Genomic DNA, 18,386 nt, shown 5'->3' with positions numbered 1-18,386 from the left:
CCCGCGCAGCAGCACGCGGGTCGCGCAAGGCCCTGCAGGGGCAATTTCGGAAATCCTTCTTTTGAGCTATTTGAGGAAGGTTGGTGCCCATCTTTTGCATACTCTTAGACATTCGATTTTTGGAGATTCTCTCTGGAGTTTTGAAGACTTTTGAAGGCCAAGAATACTTGAAGAACATCATATTTTTACCTCTTGATTCTTGCTTAATGTTTGGTACAATTTTCTCTAACTTTGTTTCTTTAGGTTTAGCCATGCTTGGCTAAACTAATCTTGGTTGACTTTTGGTTAATCCTTTGAACTTTTGTTGAATGTTGAAGAATCCATGAACATGTTCTTAAATCTTTATGGGAATGTTTTGTGTTTTAACATCTTATCACCACTTGTATGTTTTAGTTCATGAGTTTAAATGTGTTTGTGGTGATTAGTTGGCTAATTTCTTGATTAAGTAAAGGATCCTCAAATTAGCAAGCAACAAATGATTTTTGTGTTGTTTTTGTTTCACACAATCATAAAAACATTTCCTCCAACATGGTGGTGAAAGCATTTGACCCCTCTTGGATTTGGTGACTTTTTGGTTCTTAATGCTAGTTGACTTTCACTAATTACATGCTATTTGGAATTAGTGACTTTGACTAAGGAAATTGTTATGAGCTTCTCTAGCCATTTCAACAATTAAGAAAAGTCTAGGTAATCTCAAGCTCCTTGGATTACTATAGCCAAATTAAGGATTTAAATCAAAGTATTGCACCATTGGATTCTAATGATATGTTCATCAAAAGTCAAAGTGAGGAAACTTTAAGTCAACCATCTCTCCCTTATTGATTTTACATCAAACTCTTATTTTTGTTGCATTTGTCTATTTAAATCATAGTTAATTCTAGTTTGTTTCAAGTATTTCAAAACACCAAAACCCCCCATTTTATTTTTATTGTCATTTTACAAGTATTTTTACAAAGAGATTTTTCATAGAGTTATAAATTGAACCAATCTCCGTGGATTCGATCCCTTTACCACTATACACTATTTTAGTGTGTAATATTTAGGGTTATTATTTGTGTTGGCCTCGACAACCACCAGTAGTTTAGGAAATTTGGCTAATAATTTAGTTAATTATATAAAAAAATGTTGAAATGTTACATTTGTCTACTATTGGAATGATTATTTGATGTATTACATTTGTCTACTATTGGAATGATTATTTGTATGACATTAACTTTTGTGCAATGTATTGTATTTTTTGTATTATGAGACATGAAATGCAAATTTAATTTGAAAATCAGTAAATCTATAAATAATTTTTTTTTTTAAATTTAAAATTACGATACGCAAAAATGTGTGTCGCCTTCATTTATGACATGGCCTTTCTTGACAGGGGCTTTCTTGATACGCATTGAGTGTCATTAACACGCGTGTCGTAAGGTTACGACACGCGAATGCGTGCCGTCTTCTATTATGACAGGGCCTTCCTTGATACGCATTGCGTGTTGTAAACGTGCGTCGTAATTGTGCGTCGTAAATGAGCGTCGTCTCTCTTTATGACAGGGCCTTCCTTGACGCGCATTTGCACGTCGTCTGAGCCTTTTATGACGCGCAATGAGCGTCGTAAAAGGCTGTTTTTCTAGTAGTGCTGGTAATGGAAGGTTAGATCTTCCAATAATCCCAATGAATATTAAGAGTTCTATCAAATAAGTATCATCCAGACAGGACAGTTGGGAAGCAGGACCATTTCGGCATATAGTATTTCTGAAATCTAACAACCAAACCAATATGACTATTCTAGACACTTCTCCCGTAACTAGATAAATCATTATTATAACTTGTAATTACTGACAAATCTAGAATTAATTATAGGTTCCTAATAATGATTATAATTATGAAAATTAGTTATCTTAAAAGCTTAGTAAGCGTAGCCTCACTTACAGAGGTTTTAGCAAACACCGGGAAATTTGCACGGACATAACTCTGACCCGAGAGCTTCTATTCTCTGGTTATTTGACAGCATGGGGCTTCACTAAAGTGATTGGGAACTAGAGGAAAAAAGGGCTTAAGGGTGGAAAGTTGTTCAGAGAGAATCCGAAAGAAAGGTGTGAAGCAATGAGGAGAATTCACAACATTTTATAGACAAATTGGGGATACATGTTGAGCACCAGGTCGGGTGCACACCGCGTACTTGGTTGGAGTTGCTGACGTGGCATCGTCTGGGTGGTGAAACGAGTCATGATCTTATGGTATGTCAGAGGTGTGTTGTGCACCTTATCGACGCACACGCCTACACAGTTTTTTTTATAAATCTTTAAAAATCCGTATCTTCTTCATACGAGCTATGTTTTCAATATTCTTTATTATCTATGCGTAGCTATCGACGAGATATACAACTTTCAATTAGACTATGTCGTCTAATTATTACTTTATTTTTAAAGCTATATTTTTTAACAGGCTTAGACAGTTAAAGTTCATATAAAAATCAGAACTTTCTCATACGATATTCGTTCTCGACTGTCTTTATATTGACGGATAGGTATTGATGAGATCTTCAACTATAGTTTAGATTGTTTTTCCTAACAATCGACTAATTTTAATTTCGGTTTCTAAGCCATATACTACTACGCTGAAACATCGAAAAATCATAACTTCCTTTCACTGAGTCAGATTTGGGCGTTCTCTATATGCACATTCTCGGTTTTACGACTACTGTGAATTTTGTTTAGATTGCTGAGGATAATAATAAACCTATCTAAAATTCACTCTTTACGATATGTTGAGCCGTGTCAGTTTAATCGCAAGACATCGAAGAAACATAACTTCTACATACGAAGTCGGTTTTACATGTTCTATATATTTATTGAAATCGTATTGACGATTATTACATATTTATGATGATTATTTTGGCTCAAAATTAATATATTTATACTTCGTATTTCATAATAATTTCTTAATATTACAATCTACGGAAGTAGTAAAAATGGGGTGTTACATCTTTCCCCCACTTACAAATATTTCGTCCCTGAAATCCTGCTCCAAGCGCCCCTAAACGTTATCTTATCAAAGTTATCGAGATCAACTCGTGATCTAATTCACGTTGTCGCATCTATATTTCCCATAGAACTTCATTTTCTACCTTAGACATACTCCTAAGCTCCGTGCGAAGTCTTCCGAAACCGGGAACACGTCGGTGTGGACTTTCTGAATTTATGTTTTACGACGAATGGTCACCTTCAGACATGAAATGTTGGTTTGTTCTATTGACTAGGAATACTATCGAATTGATATAAAGCAATTAATTGGGGAAATTTCCCAACGATATCCTAACGGAATCTACTTATTATGAACATGCCTCTAAAAGGATTACGTTACATCATTAAAACACACACGAACGTAAATTGTAAGTGGTTTCTCTACCTAGTTCAGGTATTCCATCATCCTGAATTTTAACCAAAAGCTATTATGACGGGTTTACTAGCTTGAAAACACGGTAACCAATACTATAATATTGGTGACAAACTCATTATAAGGTTTACTTATCCTTCAACCTTACTAGGTTCTAACTATATTTCTTGCATCAAGGTATGACTATTGCTCAAGTAACCTGCTTATGACACATCGTAATACTATCCAACTACTGAGGTTTTGATGCTTGATCTCTCTTGTTATCATCCTTCCTTGATCATAACGAATTCAAGCATCCTCTAAACTGACGAGGTATCTTTACAGCTGAAACTTGATGCTCTCTATGTACGAACTACAAAACCTACTGAATTCCTTGGTCCAGCAGCTCCTATGCTATCAAGCTGAATCTCATATCCCTGAGGGTATGAACCTATTGGGTTATCTTGGCTATCTGAGCCGCACTTGGGAATTCGGTTAAATCCTAAATCCTATCAAATGCTTGGAAAGACCAATCTTTCCTTTAGAAACAAGAAACTCAAAGCCTATGAGAAATCTTAGCAGAATACTTATTTCTTCTTTTACCTTGAATAACTAAACCTAAACAAACAATTTCTATCTACATGTGTAGCACCCTCCTTGTCCTTGACGTAGATACCGAAGGTCGAACATCTCTTTGCATTTTCGTCTTATGGTTCGGTTCTCCCCCACTTGCGTTTAACTCATTATTTGTTACTACTTGCCATTGATCAAAGCCTAAGATGGATTTGTTTATGTGATTTGTAGATTCTTTTGAATTTGAAGAAACTCGTGTTTTTCATGTCCATTGACATTTGATATTCCTATTGTAGTACTACTACTTATGCCCAATGTGTCACACCCCCGACCGATGGCGGAAATGTCAAGCCATGATTGGGTACGTTTAATTATCCAAATTACAGAGCATATGACAAATAAAATGTTTACATTGATTGTTACATAATGAAACTTAACTATTTCCATGATTTTATTCTCCTTTTCACCGATCTTTTCTTCTTCCGATTCGCTAGGAACACATGATTTTGGAAACAATCAACATAATGTTGGTGAGTTCACAAATTTTTAAGTTTTGTAACTATATTCTTTTCTATAAAGCTCTTTAGATAGGCTTTCGAGATTCTTCTAATTCTAGGAAATAGTTCTTTTTACTATATTTAGTTCATAACCTTTCCCATTTTGATTTGCTTCTTCCATTTATCAGAAAGGAATTTGGTTTATGCACTCGATTAGCTTAGGGTAGCTTTTAGATAAGATACTTAGGGAATTAGCACCAGAGGTTGCTTGACAGGATCCTGAGTTTGGGGTTGACTTCTCTCTCTTTTCTCGATGTATGGATGTTCTACAAAAGGAGCATCAAGCCATCTTACGAGCTCAACAGAGGATCATGGATTTTCTCGGGATGGATTTTCCACCTTTTCCTCGACCAGACCATGGTGCTGACCCTTTAGGCACACAACAAGGAGATGTTGGTGATGCCAATGGTGATGATGAGGATGAGCAAGATGAGTATGTGAGTGATGATGGTGACGGTGACGGTGATTTTATTTGATAGTTTATTGTATTTTGACACTTGTTCTACGAATTAGTTTTTGATACTTTTTATGTATATTATACTTTTGTTTTGGGCTGTATGATATGTTTATCTTAGTTTAGCAATTACAGAATCTAAATTCAGTTGGTGAATTGGTCCAGCTAGAATTAAAATAGGTGATCAGTTTATGTTTAGTTTTGGGTTTACATATGTAATGGTTTTGTTTAGTTTTGATAATGTTATGCTTGTTCAAGGGTTACACTAAAATGGGGGAGGATTGTTGCTGATTTTAGTGTCACCATGTAATTTTGTATAATTGGAACTTACATGTAAGCTAAGGGGCTTCGTAATTTGTACTCTAACACGTATTTGCATATGTGTGGAGTGCAGACATGTAGAATATTGAATTAGAAATCGGTTTGACGACAGTTCGGGGTCCGGGCGCAACGCCCCAGGTTCGTGTTTCGAAAAGGGCAGCGCCCCTAGTGGGTCCAAGGGGTATATAGTGGAAAAATCAAATTCTTGAGGGTAATTATGGTAAAACTGACTAATATCATCAGTTTTGGAAACCACTAATTTCCTCATTAATTTCAGATTCCCTTGACGTGTTTCCAAAGGAACTCATGACGGTCAACCCTAAAACAAAACCTTACATATTGTTTTCTATATAAATGACTCTCCTTTTAAGGGTATGAGAGAACCTTTTAGGTCTCGTTTTTCTTCATACGAACTCATATTTCTCTAGCAATTTGGCTTACGTTTTCTGTGCCTAGATTCATAAGTGTCCCCTTGGGATTATCATAAGTTGAATTTTTTGTAACCCGGGCATAGGACAGAAATATCAGTTCGGAAAGTGTTTACACAATCCAAGGTGTTTCACTATTCATGTTTAGAATGTTTATAAGTTTGTTTTGTTTTATGTAGGGGTTTGAGGAGTTTGGGTGGCCTATCTAAACAATAAACGACGTTGGTTGTATGTATACTGGTAAAAAGAGTAAAGTAAATTGTCATTTCTCACCATTTACCCTTTTTCATAAAAATAATGGTTACTATTATTTTATAGAAATCTCAAACACTACGAAAATCTACCAAATATAGAATCTTACTTTCACTCTACTTATTTTTAAATCATTCAACTTTGTTCAAGATTTTTTTAATAAAAAATATTGTTGTGTGAATCTTTATGGGTCTTTATATCATTTTCATAATAGTCGGATTCAGGTATGTTACCTTTTATTCCTTGGGATGATAATTTTATTGAAGAAAAAGGTCCATTCATACGTTGGGCGTACGCCTATGTACGCTTAACGCACATGAGCTTGCAGAGTTGGGACAATAAGCCACGTACGCGGGGAGTACGTAGCCAGTTGCTAAAACCCTAATTTTAGGGCATGAGCCCTATTTAAGCTCACTTATGACCATTGGACTCTCACTCTTATGAGCATCCACTACCTTTGAATGTCCCCAAAACCCTAGTTGCCATTGAGAGTGATCCTTGAACTTGAAAGAATCTTTTGTGACCTTTTTGGTGTGTTTGCAAGTAGAAGAAGTCGGTGAGGAAGCCTTGGACGTACTTGAGCTTCAAGATCATGAATCTACATTAACTTAGGAGGCTTTTGGAGTTAAAAATCTCGTATCTTGTTGATCATTTTGATAGTTAGAGTTAGGGTTAGCTTATAAGTTCATTTTTGGTCAATTGATTCTCTTTTGTGAATTTTGGCAACTACAGAAGCTATAGATACTAGATCTTAGTCCCTTTGGCATGTTAGAAGCGTAAAAATGTTATCTTGGTTGTGGATATGAAGCCATGCATGAATCTATGTCCTTTAAGTAAGCTTTGATGATCAAAAATAGATGTTGGACTCCCATAAGTCATGCTAAGGCATAAAGTTGCCAACTTTATGCCCTAGGACCCTCTTAATGACCGAGATCGGGTAGTGAGATTAAGTGGCTACATGATTTAAGCACTAAGTGGCTGAATGTGTTGAGCAGTGTAGTACGATGGGCATACCGATGTGTACGCAGTGCGTACTATATGGCGGGCTTATACGCTGAGTGTACTGGGATTATGTCGTGCGTATGTTCCCAGTGAGCGTTTGGGCTTGTGTTGGACTTTTGGGTCATTTGGGCACTATTTAGTTTTGGGTCTTGATCTGTTTAGAGTAGGTGGGTCTTTGAAATTGCTATTGGGCATTAAGTGGCATACTTAGGCCTTTTGGGGCATTGGATCCTGTTATTGCATTTGGGCCAGGAATAATTAGTTCCATTAAGTGGATAAAGCATTTGAACCCTTATTTTAGGAGTTGGCCTTAGGGCTTAGGCCCATAGTTTGGGATTGTGACCAACTTCTGATTAAGGCTAGTTGTTTGTGTAGTGTGGGATCTTCCTGCTTAGTAGTCTAGCATCTTGTTGCTTCCAGCAGACTGAGGTGAGTTTTCTCACTGTATCAATGGGTTGAAGGCCCAAGGCCGACCCATTATTTGTTTATAGGATATGGGTTACTTGTGTGTTATGTGTATGAAAGACCAGGGTTTCGCCCCTGGCACCTGTATGAAAGACCAGGATCTTACCATTAGAAGTTGCATGAAAGACTAGGATCTGGCCTCTGGCAAATGTGAAGACCGGGATTTGGCCGTCAACAACAATTATACTTAAGACTATGGTTTGGCCCATAGCAGAATTTGTATGTTAGTGTGTGGTACTTTGTGGAAAACTTACTAAGCGTTTGCTTACATATTTGTGTTTATGGTTTCAGGTACTTCTGGTACTAAGGGGAAGGTCCCGGCGTGATGGCACATCATTCTCTCCCATTATTTCCACGTTTTTGACATTGTAATATGATGATGTGATTTTATACATTATGATGGTTTTGGAACAATTTTATACTCGTAGTACTTGCTTCAAAAATGAAAAAAAATATCGCTTTTTGGGGTTGTTACAGATTGGTATCAGAGCCTTGGTTTGAGGGATTTTCGCACACTCTCAAGTGTGTCAGAATTCAAACTGAGGAAATGATAATCTTTTCAAAGAAAAAAGGATTGGATTTTTTTGAAAAAGGTTTTCATAAGTAAAAAAGGGAGAGTGCAATGCGTGCGATCGGCCAAGCTCAAGTAAGTGTTTCCCAAATTAACCATATGTGTTGTGATTAGTATGTTTGATATGTGATATTGCATGCTAGAGTAGGGCTAACGATAACACCAGGAGCTATATAATAGAATTGTATGACTTGTGTGATGCCTTATAGCCTAGGAAAAATTTGATGCCATGTATTACTTGAAATCGATGTTGACTCTATTAATTGCTAAGTGTATGCTTTCAAAGTTATATACGTTTAGGATTGTATAGCCCTATAATGATGGATTCTTCCTCATTTCCTGTTCCTTGTTTGGTTCTGGAATTAGGGTAGAAACTTTATTTGACAGTCTATGTGATTCTATATGTGTATAACTTGCATGTATAAGGAAACCTACGGTGTTGATTGAGGTTTCTGGTTCTGTGAGGATTGAGAAATCCTAGATGAATCTAGGATATGTGTGTGATGTGTTGTATGAGTTTATAGTTTGGTAAATTAGAGGAATTAGGTATAACCTTAAGGAAGGTACAGGTAGGTATGGAAGGTAGTATCGAGCTCACACTACTGGCAGCACAAGACTTGTACCCGAGGCGAGAGCATATCTGGAAACTCTAAGGAGTCCGGTGGAAAGGAATCCCCTCGAATTTCTTTATCAAATGTTTCTATGTTGTATTTTCAGTTTGAGGATGGTGATGGCTACACGAGGATGTTCAGGTTCAGGATCAGACTCTAGTTTAGGTTCAGGTTCAAGCGTTGAGCCGATTGACGAGAGGCTGCATAAGCTTATCACAGTCGAGGTTACTTGTGGCATCCTTGACGCTACCCCAGTGATTTTTGGTACCGTCAAGGAGGGGATTATGTAGATCATAGAGGAGCGGCTCAGGTCATTTCAAGCTGAGATTGTTGCAGGTCAGATTGCGGCTTGAACTCCCTCGTTCCGGGATTTCAAGGCGTGCGAAGTGCCCGAGTTCTTTAGGGCCAAGGACCCCATCGCTATCCACTACTGGATCGGTGCCATGGAGAATGCTCAACGCACGAGCTTTTTCTCCTAGGTAAACAAAGTGGGATTCACATCTTGTTTGCTGAGGGACAGAGCATGGGACTGGTGGGAGGATGTCACCAGCGCGGTTGGGACGACGGTTGTTACTGTGATGACCTAGGAGGATTTTGTGCAGAGGTTTTATCAAGAATTTGCACCAGCTATTGAGGTGCATCAGCTGGTGAGCGAGTTCCAGGACCTTCACCAGAATACAAAGACTATGGCGGATATCACCACCATATTCAGGTAGAGGGCATTATTGGTTCCGCAGTACGTTGCGGATGAGAAGATGAGGAAGACGAGATATCATGCTATGCCAAGGGATGATATTAGGGAGTTTGTAAGATTTTCGGGGTGCAAGACCCTGAATGAAATGATTGAGAAAGCTCATGAGCAGGAAATTTAGTTGGAGCTCTGGACGAAGCGCAAGCCGTACAGTGGAGCCTGTCGGTCTTTGGGCTCCGGATGTTTCAGTTGTGGCCAGGTAGATCACGTGAGAAGGGACTTCCCTAAGAGGGCTTTGATTTGTTTTCACTACAACCAGATCGCCCATAAGAAGGACGATTATCTGAGACTGACTGAAGGAGCGGTGGTGGATATGAAGCCATGCATGAATTTAGATCCTTTAAGTAATGTTTGATGATCAAAAATGGACGTTGGACTCCCATAAGCCATGCTAAGGCATAAAGTTGCCAACTGTATGCCCTAAGACCCTTTTAATGACCGAGATCTGGTAGTAAGATTATGTGGATTCATGATTTAAGCACCGAATGGTTGAATGTGTTAAGTAGTGCAGTACGCTAGGCGTACCAATGTGTACGCAACACGTACTACATGGCGGGCTTGTACGCTGAGCGTACTGGGATTACGTCACGCGTACTCCCCTAGTGAGCTTTTGGGCTTGTGTTGGACTTTTGGGTCATTTTGGCCCTATTTGGGTTTGGGCCTTGATCTATTTAGGGTAGGTGGGCCTTTGAAATTGATATTAGGCCTTAAGTGGCGTGGTTAGGCCTTTTGGGGCATTGGAGACCGTTACTACATTTGGGCCATGAATAGTTAGGCCCATTAAGGGGATAAAGCATTTGATCCCTTATTTTAGGAGTTCGACATAGGGCTTAGGCCCATAGTTTGGGATTGTGACCAACTTTTGATTAAGGCTAATTGTTTGTGTAGTGTGGGATCTTCCTATTTAATAGTCGAACATCTTGTTGCTTCCAACAGATTGAGGTGAGTTCTCTCACTATATCAATGGGTCGAAGGCACCAAGGTCGACCCATTATTTGTTTATACGATATGGATTACTTGTGTGTTATGTATATGAAAGACCAGGGTTTGGCCCTTAGCACCTATATGAAAGACCAAGATCTTGCCCCTAGCAATTGCATGAAAGACCAGGATCTGGCCCCTAACAAATGTATGGAAGACCGGGATTTGGCCCCCGACAAGAATTATATGTAAGACTATGGTTTGGCCCATAGTAGAATTTGTATGTCCATATGTGGTACTTTGTGGAAAACTGACTAAGTATTTACTTATAGATTTGTGTTTATGGTTTTAGGTACTTCCGATACTAAGGGGAAGGGCACGGTGTGATGGCACAGTATTCTCTCCCGTTATTTCTGTGTTTTTGACATTGTACTCTGATGATGTGATTTTATACATTATGATGGTTTCGGAACAATTTTATACTCCTAGTACTTGCTATAAAAATGAATAATTTTATTGTGTTTTTGGGTTGTTACAATTTTGTAATGTTTCATGTATGCATAATACAAGTATGATTAAAAAATCAGGTTAGCAAACTTTGTTTATTGTAAGAGTAAAGGTTATTTGTCTTTTCAACTAAGAGAACGATCTTAATGTGAGTAAATGGTCATTTTACTCCTCTGTTTATAAAATATTTTTAATGTGTCAGGTAAAAAAGGAATAGCTATGTATTTTTTTCCATTAGGTCATAATAAATAGTGACTAAGAGGTTGTTTCTTTTTTACTTAATGTAGATAGAGAGACTTAATTGGTTTTGCAAAAAAAATGCCCACCTAAAAGTTAAAATTGATGAATATTATGAAATTTGAATTTTGAAATATAATGATAAACTGGCCATTTACTTATTCATACATACATCATTATCTATTCAGTCACTTTATTTGTATAACACTTAATCGAAAAAATAGCCACCAACTATTATCCCCGAAAAGTCCATTAAGTCATAAAGAAATGACACATTAGTGTACTTTACAGATAAATACCCTTCTATTTTTGCAGTTATTGATAGAGCTCCATGGTGTTGACCAACGCGAGGGCGTGTACGTAATTGGTGCCACCAATATGTACAACACATTGTCTTTCTTTTCTTTTTGTAAATTACCTTATCGATGCCACAAGGAAAAACCTCAATGGGATCACGAGCCATTCCGTGTACCCGAAGATGTAAAAAGGTGTTAGGCCTGTCAAAGCCAGTAAATAAAGGGCTATAAATGACTCCTTAAACACTACTATTTTGTACTAAAAATGTAATACAAGGTAAGTAGGGTCGATCCACAGGGAGACGAGATAAGTGCTTATACCCTTTTTGCATAAGGTACAAATGAGATCACCAAAGAAGGGGGTTTAGATGCAATGATTCAATAAATGACTGAAGTAATAAGTAAGCAATTGATTAAATAAAATAAACTCAAGATTTGTAAGTACTCCAACTCTATGCAAGATTATTTAGCAATATGATTCCAATTATGAAATGATTTTTGTTCAATTCTACCTAAGTTGGTACTTGAAAATACTAATAAGTTCTAGCATTCCCCATTCACCACATTGATTAACCAAAACAAGCTCTTTGATTAATCATAACCTTAAAAATCTAATCTAAACAAGCTCTTAGAAGTAGGTTGAAAGGTTGTATTAAACTTTATGTGAATATTCCCAACAACACCCAATACTCCTTATAAGCTCGGGAGCGTAAGAATGTGTGAATTTGATTTACACTAGATTTATTCTAAGGAATTCAATTTAGTGCTTGTTACTTGTTCTATATTACAAAACAATTACGGATTTTGCATAATAGATAACTCGAATGAATCAACCGTAACTCAATTGGCCAAAAAGCACTAGAATTGAAACCAAACTTTCAATTAAAACAAAATCAAATTCACTAGATAGCATTTAAAACAAACACCAAGTCAAATGAGTGAATTCACACACACAATAGTCAATACATGAAGTTAGAGAGTTAGGTTTCTAGCCACTCATGACTAGAACAAAACACAAACCTAGAAATTGAAATTAAAGTCTTATAAATTGAAATCCAAATGAAATCCAAGTGTTTCCAAGTGACAATTGCTGTCAAAATGCTCCCCAAAATCGCCTCTAGAACTCACAAAATTGACTTCACTTCTAATGGAACCGGTTGCACCTTTTAGAAAGAAGAAAAACTGCTTTAAACTTACGACCACGTTTACCCAGCCCATGTAAACACAAAAAGTACGTTGCACAATTTGGTCAGGCATTCAAAGTACAATGCTCGAGAGTATGCGTTTACATGACCCATGTAAATACAAGGCTTCCATTTACACAGCCCGTGTAAATCTCTAAATGGCCAAAATCTTCATTTCATTGATATCTTCCTCCCCGGTGCTCCGCAAGTCCCGAAACTTCATCTACATGTCTTATTCATCTCTTTAAGTAAGATCCTACCTCTGAAAGTCCCTGAAATATCACAAAAGCGTGTGAATGAAATTACCTCATGAAAAATCCCAAAAAACATGCAAAATGCATGAGTCTAAGCCTATATGCAATGCACTTTTATGGAGTAAAACTACAAAATAGATGCATGAAATGCACCTAACAAAAGGTAAGGTCTTGTTATTATTTTTTTTATAGATTTCAATGTATTTCCCAATTTATAATTTTTTTATAAAAGCTTTTTGCTTATCTGAATCCATATCACAGATAGGCCTTTACGTTGAAAAATCTAACTTCAAAAAGTCAAAATATATCTATACTTATTAAAATTAATTGGGACTTATACAATTTTATTTGTTTTTATTGCATATTATGTGAAGGAAGTGATGCAATGCCTAAAGTGTAGGAAATTGAGAAATATTTTGGTATGTATGACTGGACACCGGGTAAGGATTTGTGTAATTTATGTAATTTTTAACTGGTTAGTTGCTACAACCCGAATCTTTTTTCAAATTACATTGTTGTAACACTCGTCTCCAGATTGGTTAAATCTAATTGCAGCAAGGACCTAAGGTGGAGTTAGGGGTGGGAATTATTTGGTCCAGAACCGAAAATCCCGAAAACCAAATCGAACCAACCATATTCAAATTTGGTTTTCGATTTGGTTCAAGACCAAACTAAATTGTGAATTTAGTTTTTGTTCAAGTTTCGGTCTCATGATGTTTGAAGCAAACTGAACTGAAAAAAGCCAAATTTCTTAAATTAATTAATTAAAAAATATATTTTATATTTTATATTAGAATAAAAGTATTAATTATAAACTAAAAATCATTTTAACTCATTTACTCTTTGGATCATTTTGTATGAAACTTTAGATATTTTTGTTTACAACTTTAGGTTTCTATGCTAAAAACATTTTAATTTATGTTTGAAAACCTGTTAAGTTTATATTTGGTTTCCTTGATTTTCAAACTGAACCAAACCAAATTAGAATTCGGTTTTCGGTTTGGTCTAGAGAAGTTGAATTCGATTTGGTTCGGTTTTTGAATTGGACCAAAAAAAAAATTCAAACCGAGGAAACCAAAAAACCGAATCGATTCCCATCCCTATGTGGAGTTTTGAAGGAAACTTTGCGCCACGATGTGGCCTAGGAAGGCCACGACGTGACAATGGTTAATTGGCTACGTGCTATTTTGGACCATGGCGTGGCAACTGTTCATGCCCAAGCACACGTATTTCTTGGGTTGCTCCCATATTTAAGCATCTTAACCCCTATTATTGGTCATCTTTTTCATCCTCCATCCCTTCATTTCGAAAACGTAGCCTATCTTCCATGAAAAAGAGCTTGGTGGCTTCATCTTTAGGTTAATGTCCTCTTTTGGTGAAAGATGAAGAAGAAAGAAGTTCATCTTGGTGTAAGGAAGAAAGGAACAAGCTTGGATCCAACATCTTCTCCACATTTCTAAATTATTGGAGGTATAAAGTTCATATCTTGACCTTTGTATTTCTTGTTTGATGTTTGAGCCCATTTTTGGATGTTTTGGTCACATTCTTGGATGCTCTTGGATTTTGAGGAACTCTAGAACTTGATATGGTTCTCTCATGGTCATGAACTTCAGATGTTAGTAAGAAAAAGGTCTTAGCATGAATGTTCTTGACCCCATGTTTGAGCTTTGGTCATAAGTGCTTATTGGACTTAGGGCTCAAGATTTTATCTTTGGATGAAGCCTTAATGGATAACATTGGAAAATTTATCCATTAAGTTGTTGAGAAGGAGTAGATCTGATCTTTTAGATTTAGATCTGTAAGGATTAAGTGTTTAGTGAAGAAATGGCACTTCAGACAGTTTCCCACGACATGGCGAAGGTGACAACGGTGTGGCGAAGTTTGACCTTGCATGTTTTGTCCTTGCATGGTCAAGGAAGGTCACGACATGGCAATGGTATACATGTTGACTGTTTGACTTTGACCATTGACTTAATGACTAGTTTGACTTTTGGTCAAATTCTATTTTTAGAAGGTAGACTTAGGGTTTACCTTATGTGGTTTAATAGGTGGTGCCAATAACCCATCATTTGGTAGGAGAGCAGTTAGTTGTTTTCGGCGGTTATGAGTTGAGTGTTAGTCAACTTGGTGATTCATGTGAGTCTCCTCACAATGTTTGGCGGGTCGAAAGCACCAATACCGGCCCATGATTTATTATGATTAGTGTGATAGATGTCTTTTTGACTCTTGCATGTATTCTATGTGTTTGTATGTATATCGGGTGGGGCCTGATGAGTGTGTTGGGCGGGGCCCAACGCATGTTACTGACAGATATGTTCCGAGCGGGGCCAAATGGTTTTCGGTCAAGACTCATTGTATGTATCGTATGTGATATTTTGGGGAATTCACTAAGATTTGTGCTTACAGTTTTATATTTATGGTTTCAGGTACTTCCGATATGAAAAAAAAGCCTAACATGACTACATAACATCCCCTAGAGTTTTCCGCAATGGCAATTAATGATATTACTTTGATGTTTAAATAATATAATTACTTTGATATGTTTTGGAACAACTCGTTTATATGATTTATTGTTTTAAAAATGAAAATTTTACGATGAATTTTTGGGATGTTATAATTATCGTAATAAAAAGAAATGGAGTTGTCGTGACCTGTAAATAACAAAAGTATGTAGCTATTTATTGCTTTCAACAAAACAAAACAATACAAGATACAAAAAAAAGTAGTCTCGTTGTGAAGCATGAGTTTCTTTAGTAGTTTATATGAAACATCGAATTAAAAGAAAGTTGCAACATTACTAAATTATATTGCAATGACATAGACTTCAATCTAGCACATTACTTATTACAAATTAAAGTTTTATAATCATTGTTTTAAAATTTTGTTTGAACTAGCCGGTTGAACTAGGAACTAGAGATAAGAACGGCTTAACAACGACCACTTTTATGCTAATTGTAGACCGGATCGAACCGAATGGTTTTTTCAAATATCAGGTTGAACATGTGTGGTAGAACCAGTAAAAAACATTTTGAACCGGTTTATTGGACTTGAATAGTTTTTTTAGTAAAAGGCAAAACAATAGTTCGCTTTGTCCTCACTACATGGCTAGTTGATTTCACTTGGACCATTAAAAACAACTCAAATCCAAAGTGTACGCATATCAAAGCTCAACGATGCACACCACTACTGGACACAACTTCTTATGGGTCTTACACAAAATAACATCCTATATGCTCATGCAAACCCTAAAGCTTGGATCTAGGGTTGTCTATTGTACATGCAATTCATCCAAATCTAGCATACGTATTACAAATTGTCATAAGAAAACAGATCTAGATGATTACCTCTTCTTCAATGGCTTGAATCTTCTTGTCTTGGAGCTTAAAGTCACAAATGTCGCTCCTCTAAGAGGATGATATTGGAGAGAGGGAGAGGCACAATTTTTACTATGAAGATTCTTAGGGTTGAAGTGGCCGAAAATTGGATGCCTTGGGGTCTTATTTATATTGGTGCTACTAGAGTTTCAGTGAAAACCCTAATGGACAGCTTAGGCCTTAAGCAATCCAAGGAAGCTTCAGGAATAGGACCCTCAAGGTTGTAATTAGGATGAACACATCCCTAATTTCGTCCATGCCTAGTCCGTGAGGCTCCTCAGCCCAGTATTCAACTATCACACATTTGACAGTTTAAGTCCCTGATATTAAATTAATGCCTTTTATCCACATAATTAATTCTCAATTAATTGTTGTATAATGTTAATTAAAATATATGATTTTTCCTTTAATATATTATTCATGTAATATAATAATAAACTATATTAACCTCTCTATTCTTAAATCACCCTGTCAAGTTGCTTTGGTGAAGCCAACCCAAAAGGACTATGCACAATTGGGTCAAGTACTTACCAAATATAGTTACGGGTTTAATTAGACACTAATCCAACAGTCTTCCACTTGGATAATCTAGTAACTACAAATGCAAATACAATCTGATTTACAATCGTAGCTCTCAAAGATGTTTTTGAACTCTGATCTCATCAATAACATGTCCTTCAGATAAGGGATCGTATAGTCCTCTGTTCTAGATATCGTGCAGACAATCACATAGAACATAGTCATACTTATTGTCCAGTAGTTTGTTTCTCGATCTCTGATTCGTCTGACATAGAACTTAATTGAACACATCAATTCAGTCATGACCGGGCCCGATACATAAGTCAAACCAAATCATCGAGGGGACCTGATATCGCTTTTACCCTCTTAGGATAAAAGTAACTGATAAACTTCGACTTATATGCAATTACTATTCATTAATCAAATCATACACAACAATGCGTTTTATAACATCAAGTTACTGATGCGTTTACGCATTATCAATGCACAACTAATTAGCAAACAACAAACCATATATCTAGGTTTTAAGACCATATGATATTACGTCTTGCGATCACTCGTGATAAATTCCATGAAGTGATTCCAGCAAGCGTGGGTTTATTCCAATGCTCAAATTAAATTCATAAGAACTCTTGAACGTTGTAGCAAACTTTTGCTATGTCTAATACACTTTAGACAATCTACACACCAATTCATGACAGTCTTCATTCATACCTACTTCCAACATATGAACGACTGTGGACCGTTCGAATAATTTTATTATTCAGGAAGTTAAAACATGCAAAATGAAACACTAGGTAAACAATTAACATAAGAGAGTAACTTTACTCATAAATAATACCCATTTATTTAATCATCGAATGTTAATTACAATTTATCTATTACACGTTTCTAAACTATCTAATCTAAACTAATATCGTCCTTCAGCCCAATGCTCCTAGTGTGCTGCAAGTGCTTAACCCTACTCAGTCCCTTCGTAAGAAGATCTGTTGGGTTATCCTCCGACGATACCCTTTTCACTACGAGGAGTCCTTCTTCTACTCGATGTTGAATAAAGTGATATTTTCTTTCGATATGTCAAGATCTACCATGATCCCTTGATTCCTTGGTCAAGGCAATCGTTCCTTCATTATCACATAAAATTTTCATAGGCTCTTGTATGGTTGGCACAACTCCAAGGTCTCTAATGAAGTTCTTCAACCATATTACCTCCTTTGATGCTTCACTCGCTGCAATGTACTCTGATTTCCACGTTGAATTAGCTAAAGTCTAATGCTTGGAACGTTTCCAAGTCACTGCTCCTCCATTAAGGGTAAAGACCCATCCCGACTGCGAACGGTAGTTGTCACTGTCGGTCTGAAAACAGGCGTCATTGTACCCTCACACCTTTAGTTCATCACTCCCACCTAGAAACCATTCCTTGGTCCTCTGAAGGTATTTAAGACTATTCTTGATTGCGGTCCAATGTGCTTTGCCAGGGTTCCCCTGATATCTGTTGACCATGCTCAAAGTGAAGGTCACATCAAGGCGAGTACAAGTCATAGCATACATAATCTAGCTAACTGCAAAAACGTATGGTACTCGGCTCATTTCTGCTATCTCGACTTCGGTACTCGGACTTTGAGTCTTACTCAACTTGGCATTACTTTGGATTGGTAACCCCCCCCCCCCCTTCTTGGAATTCTCCATACCAAAGCGCTTTAGTACCTTGTCCATGTAAGTATTCTGAAAAAGTCCTATTAG

Source organism: Lactuca serriola, chromosome 6 (assembly GCF_051521515.1).
Source record: "Lactuca serriola cultivar US96UC23 chromosome 6, Lser_US96UC23_V15, whole genome shotgun sequence".
NCBI lineage: Eukaryota > Viridiplantae > Streptophyta > Magnoliopsida > Asterales > Asteraceae > Lactuca > Lactuca serriola.
The sequence above is the reverse complement of the archived record's forward strand: the minus strand, read 5'-3'. Positions refer to the sequence as shown.